At 46.6% G+C, this 12930-nt stretch overlaps 1 long non-coding RNA gene across 1 annotated transcript; it reads right to left on the bottom strand.

Annotated features, from left to right (window-relative positions):
* Positions 1-3822: 3822 nt before the first annotated feature.
* On the bottom strand, positions 3823-12683 carry LOC140710736 (uncharacterized). The gene is made up of 3 exons (XR_012091834.1): positions 12376-12683; positions 9080-9234; positions 3823-3937 (listed from the first exon to the last, which is right to left on the bottom strand). It is a non-coding gene; the product is annotated as an uncharacterized lncRNA (long non-coding RNA).
* Positions 12684-12930: the final 247 nt, after the last annotated feature.

The following is a 12930-nucleotide window of genomic DNA, read 5'->3' as shown; positions in this document are numbered from 1 at the left end:
GGTTTCACCATGTTGGCCAGGCTTGTCTTGAACTCCTGACCGCAAGTGATCTGCACGCCTCGGCCTTCCGAAGTGCTGGGATTATAGGCGTGAGCCACCATGCCCAGCCAGACTCCATTTTAAATCATATACACCCTCCCCATGTAATAGCAATAGCACACATAAGCAGCATATGATTATAACTGGATGGACCTTTAAAACAACTGCAAAGATCACTTGATAATAATCAAAATAAATCATTTAATATGTGGTTTCTATGAATCACAAAAGTCAACATTACAGGGCATATGCACAATATAGGCTCTCCATTGTATTATCCTTGGAGGGACCTTTTTCTTTAAATTATTTGTGATGTACCTATATTATAAAAGCAATCAACAAAAATTAAGTGACATGTGTGATGGCAAAGTAGTGCCAAGTCAACTCCCAAAGTAGTTTGCTTCCCAATTCATTTGAATATTACATTTAAAATAATGACTTAAACCCACCATGGCCACAGAATGAAACCATAGTTCAAGAAGTAAAGCTCGTGTATGGCACTGAGCTATAGAGTGCTTTTCCATAGCTAGCCTTCTCTCTCTCTCTCTCTCTCTCTCTCTCTCTCTCTCTCTCTCTGTGTGTGTGTGTGTGTGTGTGTGTGTTGTGGAGGAGTTATGGAATTGTGAAGTTAAAAATAATAATGAGCCTCAAATTTTTACCACATAATTTTAAAGTCTGTTTTAATGAGGAATATAAGGAATATTAAATGGACTTTCTCATCTTAAAGACTATATGTTGCAGCAGGAAAGGACACAAATAGAATATAAAAGAAGGCACTTCCCAAGATAATGAATTCAATTTATTTCTTTTTTCCTCATGAAAACATGGACTCTTTTGTTGTTGTTGTTGTTGCCCTGGCTGGAGCGCAGTGGCACAATCTTGGTTCACTGCAACCTTCACCTCCTGGGTTAAAGCGATTCTTGTGCCTCAGCCTCCTGAGTAGCTGGGATTACAGGCATGTGCTACCACACCCGACTAATTTTGTTTTGTTTTGTTTTGCTTTGTTGTGTTTTTTTGAGATGGAGTTTTGCTCTTACTGCCCAGGCTGGAGTGCAATAGAGCAATCTTCGCTCACTGCAACCTCCACCTCCTGGGTTCAAGCAATTCTCCTACCTCAGCCTCCCAAGTAGCATGCGCTACCACGCCCGGCTAATTTTGTATTTTTAGTAGAGATGGGGTTTCACTATGTTGGTCAGGCTAGTCTCAAACTCCTGACCTCAGGTGATCCACCCACCTCGGCCTCCCAAAGTGCTGAAATTACAGGCATGAGTCACCACACCCGGGCTAACTTTTGTCCTTTTTTTTTTTTTTTTTTTTTTTTTTTTTTTTTTTTTTTTTTTTTTTTAGTAGAGATGGGGTTTCACCATGTTGGCCATGGTCTTGAACTCCTGGCCTAAAGTGATCCACCCACCTCAGTCTCTCAAAGTGCTGGGATTATAGGCATGAGCCACCACACCCAGCGGACTCTTTTTATAATAGTTCCATTTGGGTATTTGTCCCAGCAACACATCTGACTAGGAAAAGGCATAACCAAGAGAGGCATGTTTGAATAAAAATAAAGAAGCTCTACGGCCAGGCACAGTGGCTCATGCTTGTACTCCTAGCATTTTGGGAGGCTGAGGTGGGTGGATCGCTTGAGCCCAGGAGTTTGAGATCAACCTGGACAACATGGCAAAACTCTGTCTCTACAAAAAATACAAAAATTAGCCGGGCATGGTGGTGTGTGCCTGTAGTCTCCAGCTACTTGGGAGGCTGAGGCAGGAAGATCTCCTGAGCCCAGAAGGTTGAGGCTGCAGTGTGCCATGATTGCACCACTACATTCCAAATGAGTGACAGAGTGAGACCCTCCCTCAAAAAAAAAAAAAAGAAAGAACGAAAGAAAGAAGAAAGAAAAGAAAGAACGAAAGAAAAAAGAAAGAAAAGAAAGAAAGAAAGAGAAAAAGAGAAAGAAAAAGGCTGGGCGCAGTGGCTCACGCCTGTAATCCCAGCACTTTGGAAGGCCCAGGAGGGTGGATCACCAGGTCAGGAGATCGAGATCATCCTGGCTAACACAGTGAAATCCTGTCTCTACCTAACAATACAAAAAATTAGCCGGGCGTGGTGGCATGTGCCTGTAGTCCCAGCTACTCAGGAGGCTGAAGCAGGAGAATTGCTTGAACAGGGAGGCAGAGGTTGCAGTGAGCCGAGATGGCACCACGGCCTGGGCGACAGAGCAAGACTCTGTCGAAAAGGAAGGAAGGAAGGAAGGAGGCAAGGAAGGAGAGAAAAGGAGGGAGGGAGGAATGAAAGAAGGAAGAGAGAGTGAGAAAGAGAAGAAAGAGGGGAGGGAAGGGAAGGGAAGGGAAGGGAAGGGAAGGGGAGGGGAGGGGAGGGGAGGGGAGGGGAGGGAAGGGGAGGGGAGGGGAGGGGAGGGGAGGGGAGAGAGAAAAGAGGCCAGGCGCAGTGGCTCAAGCCTGTAATCCCAGCACTTTGGGAGGCCGAGATGGGCGGATCACGAGGTCAGGAGATCAAGACCATCCTGGCTAACACGGTGAAACCCCGTCTCTACTAAAAAAATACAAAAAACTAGCTGGGCGAGGTGGCGGGTGCCTGTAGTCCCAGCTACACGGGAGGCTGAGGCAGGAGAATCACTTGAACCCAGGAGACGGAGGTTGCAGTGAGCTGAGATCCGGCCACTGCACTCCAGCCCGGGCGACAGAGCAAGACTCCCTCTCAAAAAAAAAAAAACAAAAAAAACAAAAAAAAAAGAAAGAAAGAAAAGAAAAGAGAAAAGAAAACCTCTGACAGTTACTCTAAAGTTTCAGGTAATCGGCATAGGATTATGAAATATTCGTTCTAAAACTGCTACGATGTTTTGCTAACCCAGGTGCAAGACAGAATCTTGACATCATTTACTCGTATCTTCCCCCGCAGTACCCCCAGGATGTCTTACATGTAGCAGGCAAGCTATAAACATTTTGAAGGGGCAGGCATGGTGGCTTGTACCTAAAATGCTAGCACTTAGGGAGGTCAAGGTGGGGATCGCTAGAGCCCAGGAGTTCAAGACCAGCCTGGGCAACATAGGGAGATACTGTCTCCATGAAAAATTAAAAAAAAAAAAAAAATAGCCAGGCATAGTGGCATGCACCTGTGATCCCAGCTACTTGGGTGGCAGGAGGCAGGAGGATTGCTCGAGCCTGGTAGGTCAAGGCTGCAGTGAGATGTGATCATGCCACTGCACTCCAGCCTGGGTGACAGAATGAGAACCCTGTCTCTAAAGATAAAATAAAATAATTTGAAGAGTGAAGCAGCTAATGTATTGCTTGTGTGAATAAAAAGTTTTTCCAAGGGGGAAAAAAGGGTTCAGTTTCAAGTTACTCTGCAACTTGCTTGCTCCCATCTCTCCCCACCTTCCACAACTTCTGGGAGCTGTCCTCAAAGCCTGAACCAAACTGCATGATACCTGGACAGTTCTGGTTTTTGCAATCATCTAGAAATTGAGAGGCATAAGGTTACCCTCACCAGTTCTTGGGATTCCATCTAGGGTAAGGGGAGAAATAGCAAAGGAAATATCAATGGGGAACAATTCTTAATGAGATGGCATGCTCCCCATACCCACCCCCCTTCTTCTAGAAGGAGGTCAGAAGTGGATCTGCTGAAATCGGGGAGAAGTAGAATTAGAACAGCCCTTTTCATCAAGTAGCTCCATCCCTCACTGTCTTACAGGGGAAATTTCATTCTGCAACAGCAAAAGTGTAGCCCTTTAGTTGAAATAAAATAAATGGTTCCAGGTCCATGAGCATATCATTTCTTTACCAGACCTTTGTTTCTTCCACCTCATATCAGGACAAGGGTCATTTCTAAAAAGCAGGATGAATAACATAGAAGTTGAAGGTGGGATTTTTCTTCATGGAAACATCTGGTAGGCAAAAGAAATAGAGATAGCAGTCTGGAGTGGAAACCCCAAGTTTATTCTTAGAACACTTCTAGTTGAAGCATTTTTCAGACCTTAGTGCTATTGCCAGGGCCAAGAATGTAAGCCTGGGAAGGCTGCAGGGTGGGAGCAAAGAGGCTCTAGATATTAACTAACTTTAACACAGTGGCTCCCTCATTAGAATCACCTGGGGAGCTTCAAAAATAGGGCCATGGCACCCTTCCCTAGACCAAGTGAGTCAGAAGCTCTGGGGTTGGTCTGGCCATCTGAATATTTCAAAGATTCCCAGGAAACTCCAATGTGGAACTAGAGTTTCTGGTTCTACTCAATTGCTTCTGGAACAGAGGGCAGGCAACTTCTCCCCTCTCTCAAATCAAGGGAGGGGATGTGAAATCTAATAGCAGAAACTAAATATTGCAATATAACTCTCTAATTGAGAATCACAAAAACAAGATATCATGTGAGAATCACAAAAACAAGATATCATGTGGGAGCTAGAGCTTTTAAGTGTGTGCATTAAGAAAATGGGTCCCCTTCTGCCAGGCGCAGTGGCTAACGCCTGTAATCCCAGCACGTTGGGAGGCCAAGGAAGGCAGATCACCTGAGGTCAGGAGTTTGAGACCAGCCTGGCAAACGTGGTGAAACCCTGTCTTTACTAAAAATACCAAAAAAAAAAAAAAAAAAAAAAAAGCCAGATGTGGTGGCGGACGCCAGTAATCCCAGCTACTCCGGAGGCTGAGGCAGGAGAATCCCTTGAACCTGGGAGGCAGAGGTTGCAGTGAGTTGAGATTGCACCAAAGCACTGTAGCCTGGGTGACGAGAGCAAAACTCCATCAAAACACACACGCACAAACAAAACAAACAAACAAACAGAAAGAAAAGAAAATGGGCTCCCTTCCATACCCAGGGGCATATTAGAAACTCAGGAGAAGCTGGGAGCAGTGGCTCACACCTGTAATCCCAGCACTTTGGGAGGCCGAGGTGAGTGGATCACCTGAGGCTAGGAGTTCGAGACCAACCTGGCCAACATGGTGAAACCTCGTCTCTACTACAAATACAAAAATTAGCTGGGTGTGGTGGTGGGCGCCTATATTCCAAGCTACTTGGGAGGCTGAGGCAGGAGAATCACTTCAACCCAGGAGGCGGAGGTTGCAGTGAGCCAAGATCGTGCTGTTGCACTCCAGCCTGGGTGACAAGAGCGAAACTCTGTCAAAAAAAGAAAGAAAGAGAGAGAGAGAGGGAGGGAGGGAGGGAGGGAAGGAAGGAAGGAAGGAAGGAAGGAAGGAAGGAAGGAAGGAAGGAAGGAAGTCAGGAAAACAGGCAAGTGTGTACAGATGTGCACTACGACTAGTGGTTATGGGCTACCAAAAATACCAAAAACTTCAGTTTGCATAAGTAGGCAGTGGCAGCTCCCTTGGCTCCAAACAAACTTAGAGCCTAAAACCACCTTAAAAAGGAGAAAGAGTTAAGAGGTAAGAACTAATGAGCTTTTCTAAAGTGGGAGAGGAGTATTTAAGTGATGGGGGAGAGGCGTCTCCTGGAATGATTTTGGGGCCACTGAGCTGCTGACAGGTTCAGCTCTTGGAACTTGTACTGATAGGAGTGAGGAAAAGGGCACTCTAGGCCATGTGTTTTTCCTCTTTCATTTAATGGGTAGATAGATAAGAGCTTCCATGGAGGAATGTGTGATGAGGGTGGGGAACAGGGGAAGAGGAGAACGGATGTCTGCTGATAAAACCTGCTAAACTCTGTCCTTGGTCCTCAGGAAAACTTGACCTTTAGCCCTAGATGGCTTGAGAGGGGTCTCTGCACAGCCCAGTGTGGACTGAAGTTTGTGCATCGAGGTTGGGAGGGCAGGGCTAAGCAGAGGGACCACAGGCTCTGGCTCTGAGGATTCCATCTGTTTATAGCCCTCAAGGGCCCATAGGGGCATTCTTGCTGAAATCAAGCTTTTCTGTCCTTGAAGACATCCCCATTAAAGTGAGAGAAAGAAGGACCAAGGGGCAGCAAGGCGAGAGGATTTTTCAGGCTTGGTGAAACTTGAACCCTAGGGAGCAAAGGGAAGGGGGCCTCAGGCTCACACAACCCGAGCAAAATAGGAAAGAATATGCAAGGCAAACACCCATCTCAGGTCCTGCAGGGATGGCAGGAGGATCAGGTCAATGAATGGAACTTTGAGGCCTGTAGTGGGTGGGATCTTAAGGTCCCTAGCACACTAGTACTCAATGTCTGCAGTGTACCAGACCTCATGGTGAGTAGCGCAAGGGGCTTTCCTTCAGGGGATAGGACAGAAGCAGGCACAATTAGTCCCTGTTTGGGAACAGCACCCTGCTGCCAGTCCTGTGGTAACAATCTAGCCAGGGTAGCTCCTGGGCCTCTTGATGAGAAAGGACAGGCCCACTGAGCCAGAACAGAAATTTCACCAGGGACCTTTCTTGGGCCTTCAGGGCCACCCTGTCCCCAAGTTGATTTTCCCACAAATGGAGCCTTTGGAAAACCCTAGGTGGAGAAAGGAAAATGCTTGGCAAATGGCACAAGCTCAGGTTACACTTTGGTGAGAGCTCCATTGGGTGTGACAATTTAGCCTGTCTAGACCATACTCCTGAAAGTAGGATTGCCAGATACAATACATGATGTCCTATAAATCTGAATTGCCAATAAAGAATATTTTAATATAAGTATCTCCCAGGCAATAACTAGGACATACTTAAACTAAGAAAAAATTGTTTATTTGAAATTCAAATGTAACTGGGTGTCATGAGTTTTTGATGTGCTAAATTTGGCAACATTACTTGTGTGAGTGGCTATTTGGGTCTGAAAGAATTGTTTGCCAGTCTGGACCAGGTTCAAAAAGTGAAATATAATCTACTAAAGCTGAGTCTGAGGGGCAAGGGTTGAGAATTATGCAGCCTTAAAGAGAAATTTCTTTTTTTTTTTGAGACAGAGTTTCGCTCTTTTTGCCCAGGCTGGAGTGCAATGGCGTGATCTCGGCTCACCGCAACCTACGCCTCCCGGGTTCAAGCGATTCTCCTGCTTCAGCCTCCCGAGTAGCTGGGATTACAGGCACATGCCACCACCCCGGCTAATTTTGTATTTTTAGTAGAGACGGGGTTTCTCCATGTTGGTCAGGCTGGTCTTGAACTCCCGACCTCAGGTGATCCACCTGCCTCGGCCTCCCAAAGTGCTGGGATTATAAGCATGAGCCACCATGCCCGGCCCCGAGAAATTTCTAATAGGGCTGGAGTGGGAGGAAAGAAAAGGGAAAGGGGAGACATACCTAAGGGGACGAACTAAGGTAGTAGTTAGTAAGCTGGGTTGTTGGGAGCACCCTGGAATCTCTTTCTTGCTCTGTTTTGTTTTGTTTTTTTAGAGGGAGTCTTGCTCTGTCGCCCAGGCTGGAGTGTAGTGGCGTGATCTCAGCTCACTGCAACCTCCGTCTCCTGGGTTCAAGTGATTCTCCTGCCTCAGCCTCCCGAGTAGCTGGGAGTACAGGTGCCTGCCACCATGCCCAGCTAATTTTTGTATTTTAGTAGAGATGGGGTTTCATCATGTTGGCCAGGCTGGTCTCGAACTCCTGACCTCAAGTGATCCACTCACCTCGGACTCCCAATATGCTGGGATTACAGGCGTGAGCCACCGTGCCTGGTCTACCCTGGAATCTTTATAATAACATATCTTTATAGTTTAAAGGGGAAGAGTGCAGAGAAGGAGCATAAATGTTTTGCCCAAGCCTACCGGCTGATGGCATTTGTCCTGGGAAGAAAGGGAGGGGAGTGTTTCTGGGTGAGAAGGAGCTGGGTGAACTCTAGGCCCTCACTGAGGAGGGGCAGTTGAGTTGGGAGGGAGTTGATCTCTCTGTTCCTCCAACCCCCTCAGGCCTAGGGAATTGGGGTCACTTCCCTCAGGCTTCCTGGCCTCACATGCCTGGCTTGGTTTGGAGCTGTCGTTGCCCCTGAGGGCTCAGTCACGCAGAAAGGGTCAATAAACTATGTATCTCTAGCCAAAGAAGAAAGACAATAAAACCACCCTCAGGGTCAGAGGTCACCTAGTCACTGATTGAGATATTCACAACTCTTTTTCCTCTCTTCTCATCCCCTCTTTCTCCTGATGACTCCTCCTCCCTTGACTACTTTTTCCCTTTCTCCAAAGTCAAAATTATCCCCCAAAATAACTGAGGTGTGGGGCTGGGGGAAAAAAAATCAAGCCATATGCAAAATGAAGCTGGAAATCTAGGAGGGTGATGGTGGATAAAATCTACTGGTCAAGAATACCTAGCCTCTGCTGACACTACAGTCCAACCCCTAGTCAAGGGGTCAGCAATTTTTTTCTGTAAAGGGTCAGATATAAAATATTTCAGGCTTTTCAAACAACATTCAGTATTTGTAGCATAATTTCCTCCCCCACCTTCTTTTTTGTCTTTCTTCTTTTTCTACTTCTGCTCTCTAACCCTTTAAAGATGTTTTAAAAATAAAATAAAATAAAACCATTCTTGGCTCCTGGGGCCATACAAATACAACAGGCTCTGGGACAGATTTGGCCTCCAGTTTGCAGACCATAGTCTGCCATTCACCTCCAAACCAGCAGTTAGTCTAATTTATCCCCACTCTATCTTGTTGGTGGGGAAAGAAAAAAGGGAGGAAACAGAGGCCCTATCCTTTGTTTTAATGTCAAAGCCCTTTCCTCCCATCCCCTCACTAGGAAAGGACTAGATGAATAACCACAAACCAAGTGCAAATTGCAACAGGCAATTTGATTTTACAAAATGCAATTCCTGAACTACACAAAGTTCCTTGGAAGTGGAGATAGCATTTTTCCTAGGGATCAGGAATTCTTCCTCTCAGCTTGGGCAAAAGAAAAGATAATTTAGGTAATGCAGCCTCTGCCCCTCAGCGAGGAAGGGAGAAAGACGATGAAATGGTGGAATAGGTCTGGACTAAGGAAATGTAGCTTGGGGACAAATGGTTGGTGGGGGCTCCAGATCTAGGCACTAAGGATGAGAGTTGCTGCCAGAAGCCATAATGTGGTCCAGAGATATCTTCCTATCACGTTTGCAGAAGGATTCTTTCTCAAAGCAAAGAAATGAATGAACAAATATCTCAGAATAGTCTAAGGCTTCTCTCCACTTGCCTTGAAGCTAATTTACATTTTAGAACTAGTACAGCATTTTGCAGCTACAAGGAACTTGGGGGTCCTGGGTAAATGTGTGCTCCAAAATGTCAGGCAAACTTGGCTCTCCAAATTGATTCTCCTTCCCCCATCTCTTCAGGTGTCTGGGGAAAGACCTGTAAACATAAATCAAATGTGTCATTGTGTATCTCGCCCTCTGCCTGCATCTCCCTCTCCTCTTGCCGGGGCATTCCCCACCTACAAGGTGTTCTGATCTAGAAGGAAGGAAGAAGTCCTCTTTCACTGTGTCTTGCTCTCCTGGCACCTGGAGCCACTGCTAGTGCAGATGGGGACTAACACCTGCTCATCCCCAGAGCGATAAAGGTATTCCATGGCAGCAGGACCCAGCAGGCCACAGCTCATCATAAGCCTTTCACTCAGATTTGCCTGAGGACCACTGCCTACCACCTGGGTGGGGCGGTTCACTGCATTTTCTATATTTCAGGGACTCCCTTTATAATTCCGAACTGGGTTCTGATAGTTCTAGTTCAACTCCCTGCCTGTCTTCTTCAAGTTCAGCCCTATTCACTTCAGCCTATGTCTCTGAAGTTCAAGTATATATATGTGTATATATATATCTGTCTGCATAGCCCTGATTGACAAGTACAATGAAAATGTCTCATTCCTGTCTGGTTTGCATTTCATTACATTGGGCAACAATATGCCTTGGATTTCAGAGGACAAAGGCAAAAAAAATGAAAAGGGGGGGTTGATTAACAATATCTATTTGTTTATTCTCAATTGAATTTTAAAGGTATTTAGGGCTTATAAAATATGTGTCAAATGATAGGACCATAGTGAAAATTCTGATGTGGCCAATAAAATCTGGAGCTGTGTGATTTTTACACTCGCCAGCCTGCAGACACACTCTGTTGGCGAGTGTGTCAGCAGGTCCTGGAAATCGATAGTTCAGCTTGGCCCCTGATGCCAATTAAGGGCTTTATCTTAGCATAAAAATAAAGAGAAGTTAAAAATGCATTCTTTTCCCAGCTTTCTTTCCCCTTCATTTTTTATTGCCACTTGCAGTTTTTCTTTTAAAAAGATCTGGGACTCTGAAGAGAGGGTGGGGATTTATGTAAAGAAAGTGTCATTTACCAGGAAAAAAGGCGAATAATGGTGAGTTTCAAGGACATGTTGCAATGAGAAACACTTTGTGCTCCACTAGGGAGAGACAGGGGCACCAAATTCAGCGTCTTGGAATAATTCCCTTCCTGGATTCAAAGATTCATTTATTGAAATAAATCAGGAAGCCTTGGCAGAACGGAAATCCGCTTGCTGGGTTTAAAGGGTCTTTAAAATGTTGCGAGTGTTAGATTGCAAGTCTTTTCTAAATACAAAACAGAAGAAAAGACCGCAGCGTTTCCCTTGGACTTAAGGAAATTACTAGGTCACTGAATCAGGATAATTTCATGTCTACCACATAAAATGTGTTTAGAAAGAAATGCTGCATGATAACACAATGTGCTGTATATGTTCTATTTTTTCGGAGGCTCGACGGAAGAGAAAAGTGCTGTGGAGTTGGGCTCTGGGTTGTACAAAGAACCCGGTACTACCCTACTGCCCCTCAGGACGTTCTGTTTCCCTACTGCTTCTTCAAGATGGATCCTAAAAATCGGGCTCAAAAGCTTTGCTGGTTTAGAAGCGATCAGTTTCTCTGATTTTATTTCCTACTTTAGATTTGGGCATAAAAATGAATCTTTTTCCTATTTACCGTTTGAACTCAGTGTGAGGGAAAGGATCCCATTATATTTCCTATCCATGCAAACATGTGAATATTTAGACCGGACCACATACAACTGGGGGACACATAAAAGAGATTTATTGGTTAATTTACGTTGCCTACTACACATGTAAACCCTAGTAAGCCAAAGCTGCTGAGGGAGCCTCAGTTATAGAACCACGACGCCTGAGTTAGAGTTGTCCTCCCTGACTAGAGCTGTGACTCCTGTCTCCACCTGAAAAACGAAAACACGAGAGTTGTCTCCATCTCCTCACCTCTGCCTGTGTGTAGGAAAAACTTTTCTCCTCTTAGCTTTCCCTCTTCAGCCACCACTCTGTTCTCAGACTCAGCTCCCCAAAGCGCCCTGTTCCCCGAAGTTGTTCCCAGAGTCTCCTCTTGAAAATCAAGTTTGGGGAGGAGAGAAGCTCTAAGTTATAAGAAAAACTTCGCGCTCCCCCCTTGCCCCCAACAGCAGTGATTTGCTTTGTTGGGGGTGGGGGCTTCGTTTTCATGTGCAGTAACTAGCTTTATCTGGAGGGATTTTGCTTTCTACCCTCTTTTAAGGGTCAGGGGTCCTCCTCCCCAAATAAGGAAACTCCCACTCAAACCAACTGAAACCGAAGTAGAAATGGCCTACCTCTGCCCTGCTGTTCACAAAGCCCCCAGCCTCGTCCTTTTGCGCGCATCTGGGACCCCTGCGTCCCACACAGCAACGACACCCCCTCAGAACCGCATTCTCGGGATGGGCCCGGCTGTCCCGGGAAGGGCTCCATTGCCCGGATTTTGGCCTGGCTGAATCGCCTCAGGTCTGCCCCTTAACATGCATTCAACCCCCCGCCCCCACCTCCCCACTTCTCGGTTGATGATCTAATTGAATTATGCCTTTTTGTTCCAGGGACTACAGAGCACGTGCTGGAGGCAATTAATTATCGGAATGTGGCCGTATCAAAACGGACACTGGGCACCGGGTAGGTCAGCGGCGGCAACTTCCCCCTGCCCTGAGCTCGAGACCCTTTCCCAAATAGGGGCATGATGAGCTCCCTCGTCTGCCCCCCTTCTGAGCCTTTCACCCAGTTGCAATCGCGCAAGGCCCTCGATTCTCGGGGTACCTGGCGGGACTCCCCGGAAACTCTCGCATCAGCGCTGGCTCGGCCAGAGCTCGACAGCCGCCCCTTCCCGGTCCCCCAGTCTCGAGAACCTCTGTCCGCGGGACCAGCTCAGTGAGGAAATCCAAACTTTTTCAAACCAACTACTTGGCCAAGGGCTGTTGGGGTTAGTGGGAGGTGGAGAGAGGTAGAGGGAAAAGAGGAAATAAAGGAGAAAGTGGAAAGAAAGGGAGGGGGGAAGAAAGGCAATCCTCCTTTTTTTGTAAACCTGACTCCAGGGGATTCATTTGCATGATTTAAGCATATTTGTTCTCTGAACACACCAGCGCCCCCCTACCCCCCAAAGAAACCCTCTGCTGAGAGGCACTGAAACCATTCTTGGAGAGCCTATGTTCGGCAGACGCAATAATTTAAGTCAGCAGTGAACTCACCTTCCAACCTGGGGAGAGAGCTCTGGATGTGGAGAGAGAATTGGGGCGAGTTTGATGGGAGGGGGTGAATACGGTAAGATGTGCTACCGGTAGGGTTTTCTCCCAGCAAACTGGCTAAGAAAGAAGGTGAAGTGTTGGCTGGGCCAGGCAGATTGGGGAGCAGGAAGTGAAAGGCTGCAGTTATAAAGCGCTGCTTGAGGCGGTCTCTCCTGGCGCCTCTGAACTTGATCAGATGTTCTGTTTCCTACAGAGAGATGGCGGCCAGGCTGTGAGGCTGCCTCAAGGCGCAGACTTTGGGGCTTGGCCCGGCTAGGGATGTGACAATCACAGCCATCTTTCTCTCTGCCTTTTCTTTCCACTCTCACTCTCCTGCATTCTTTGTAAATGCCTTGCAGGAAAAATGAGTGAATTTATAGCTTTGCCTGAACCTGGTCATTATGTCTAGAAAGACCTCGCACCAGACAGAAGGCGGGAGGACTTTCACACACACCCCTAGAAGTAAATCCTTAAGGGGTAAGCAGTCCCTGAGGTCACTACATGCTTTACCTTCTCCGG

The sequence above is a fragment of the Chlorocebus sabaeus genome, chromosome X (assembly GCF_047675955.1).
Source record: "Chlorocebus sabaeus isolate Y175 chromosome X, mChlSab1.0.hap1, whole genome shotgun sequence".
Classification (NCBI taxonomy): Eukaryota; Metazoa; Chordata; class Mammalia; order Primates; family Cercopithecidae; genus Chlorocebus; species Chlorocebus sabaeus.
Note: the sequence above shows the minus strand (reverse complement) of the source record. Positions and strands in the feature narration are given on the sequence as shown.